Source organism: Anopheles aquasalis, chromosome 3, assembly GCF_943734665.1.
Source record: "Anopheles aquasalis chromosome 3, idAnoAquaMG_Q_19, whole genome shotgun sequence".
Lineage (NCBI taxonomy): Eukaryota > Metazoa > Arthropoda > Insecta > Diptera > Culicidae > Anopheles > Anopheles aquasalis.
Genome location: NC_064878.1, coordinates 50,246,049 through 50,248,548, shown reverse-complemented (window position 1 = coordinate 50,248,548; position 2,500 = coordinate 50,246,049). Strand labels below are relative to the sequence as shown.

Here is a 2,500-nt window from a genome sequence, read left to right as displayed (position 1 = left end):
ATTCCGCATCGCATGACGGTGCTATTGCAGGCCTCGGCCATGGCTGAGCTCGACCGTGTTCGTGTTCGCCCGAGTCCGGGCAGATAGCATCCTCTACTCGCATTACGCGCCATGAGGACCAGCACCACCAGCCCAGGCAGAACCATCGAATTGAAACAATTATGAAAGTTAAATGAAATATTGTTACAGTTTTTTTTTATGTTTTGCTCCAGCATGAGCGCTTGAATGCGCGCGGTGCACGTGCAACACTCGACAGCGAGAGAAAACGAGCAACTCGGTGATGGCAATCGGCAGCCACGGGATTATCAGTGGCACGGAAAACAAGCAAATGTATTTGCAATTAAGCGCTGGCCGTTCACTTTTGCAGCAGCCGCTGCAGCACCATTTCGAGCGTTCCTCGTTCGGACAAACTACGACTCTCTGTAGGAGAAAGTCCAACAGGTCTAAGCGGGCCCAGGACTAAGGATGGACGCCACTAATATACGCCATTATCTTAATGAACTGATAGTATTGCTGCATAAGCCGTGACCAGCGACGCAGCACCACGAGCCAGACAACTAGTTAGCGTGTAATTGAAAACCGGTACGTGATCCTGGGTGGCCAGCTTCCGGAGCTCCAGCACTCTCTCTCTCTCTCTCCCTCGCTCTCTCTCTCTCTCTCGCTCTTTCTTGCCAGTAGAAACGAGCTTTACGGAGGCAAATTCATTTGCACAGCGTCCCCGTGCAACTATACGTAATATAGCCATGATTATGAAGCCATGAGTCGCTATCATCATCATCATCATCATCATCATACGTTTTATGAATGCCATAAATGGAACCCAAAAACACATTCCAGTTCCGGTACTTGTTGCCCGAGTGTCGTTTGAAAACCATCGGGAAGCTTTGCACTTTAATCAAATAAAAAAAAACGTGCCTCGCCTGCGATAACTTGGTCGAGTACATTTACATTCGTTGTTTTTTTTATGTTTTGTACCCACATCAGCCCCCCCCCCCCCCCCCCCCCCCCTAGAGGACATTCTCGGTCGCCCGGTATGAATGGCTCTCGTATTGTTGAATGCCCTGGAACCATTCTCTAAACCGAATGGAAACCAGAATCGGATCATACGGTCCCGGCCAAGCTAAATAAGGCATTACAAACTCCGGTTGAACTGTGTATGTCTGTATGTGTGTGCGCACATAACCTTATTTTTCGGCAGCGATAGCATCGTAAAAGCGACTTCGTCGTCGTTAGGTTCACGGATTTAATGGACGCATAAATCAGTGAAAGGGGTTATGAAATTAAATTATTTTCTCCGAGGCTCTTTTTGGGGTTACTGTAAACGGAGTTGAACTGTGTGCCAACCAACATTCTTGCTTGCTCGCTTCCGAACGTTGGATTCAGAAAAGGATGATCGAGAGAGAGCAATTGGATGTTTGTGCTGCTTGCCCCTCAGATAGACAATGTTTGCGTTGCTGTGAAGTGCTTCATCTGAGGTACCCCCGGAATGGACCACCTGATGACGCCCGCTTACCATTGACGAAAGGTACAAAAGAACTTCTCTTTGGGATAGTGACGCCATCTCTCTCAAGAGAGTGCCCACTTCCGGTGCTGTGCTGACGCATTATTTTTCCATCGTGTCCATCGCCCGCTTGTCCACCTTTTTTAAGATGACCTGACAGCCGAAAGCATTCGAGAAAGCCTTAACTTTGTCTTCCGGAACGCGAAGGCCGATGTCCGGACGAACGTGTTCGTCTAATTGATGATGAGGTGCCAAGGGATTCCCTTGGAACGTTAATTGTACGTGTCAGGGCCCCGTTTTTAGCTCGCCCGCAAAAAAGTACCAGCCAGCAAAGTGTGGTTTGTGTAACGGGTGGGAGTTTTTGGCACAATCTTCCGGTTCATCGGGTCCAGGTTGCTGGAAAAATGAAGCAACAAGAGAAGAAAAAAACCAAAAAAAAACCTCAAGCGGTGGCGGCTGTGGTGTACTTTACAGCAAACCCTACACATCCGCTAAAACCAAACCGGCTAGGATCAGAAACCGTAACCGTAGCTTGCGTGGCGCGCATGGTGCGATGGAGGCGCCTGGTAACCCGTAGAAACCAGGCGCCTCCATCGCATAATTCTCGTCGAAGCGGAAGGCCAACCATGGCACTCCTAGACGCTCTCGTTCGCTAAATTATGCATGATTATTGTTATTACCAGCAAATTGTTGTGGCACTTCCCTTCGCACTCCCGTCCCTTACACGGAAGTGACAGTTTATAATCGACGGATAGCGCTGGTCGGCGGTGAACTATTTTTATTTTCTCGTTCCTGGTTTACAGAGAGAGAAAGAGAGACGTCCGGATTGTGTGCCACCAAATCCGGTTCCAGTTCGTTCGGTACGAACCAAGGTAAAGGGGTGGCATGTAAGGAAAGGAAAAAGTCTTCTGCCTGACCGCATCCCGTTCTGCTAGTTTTACCGTTGGATGAATTTTACGATGAATTTTCCAGCCTTCCCCGCGTGCCGAGACGTGCACG

General features: G+C 49.0%; 1 protein-coding gene across 18 annotated transcripts in view; it reads right to left on the bottom strand.

The window, feature by feature from the left end:
• LOC126578492 (potassium voltage-gated channel subfamily KQT member 1) overlaps positions 1 to 2,500 on the bottom strand; it is a 161,215-nt gene that overhangs the window by 74,000 nt on the left and 84,715 nt on the right. The gene's annotated exons all lie outside the window — the stretch shown is intronic.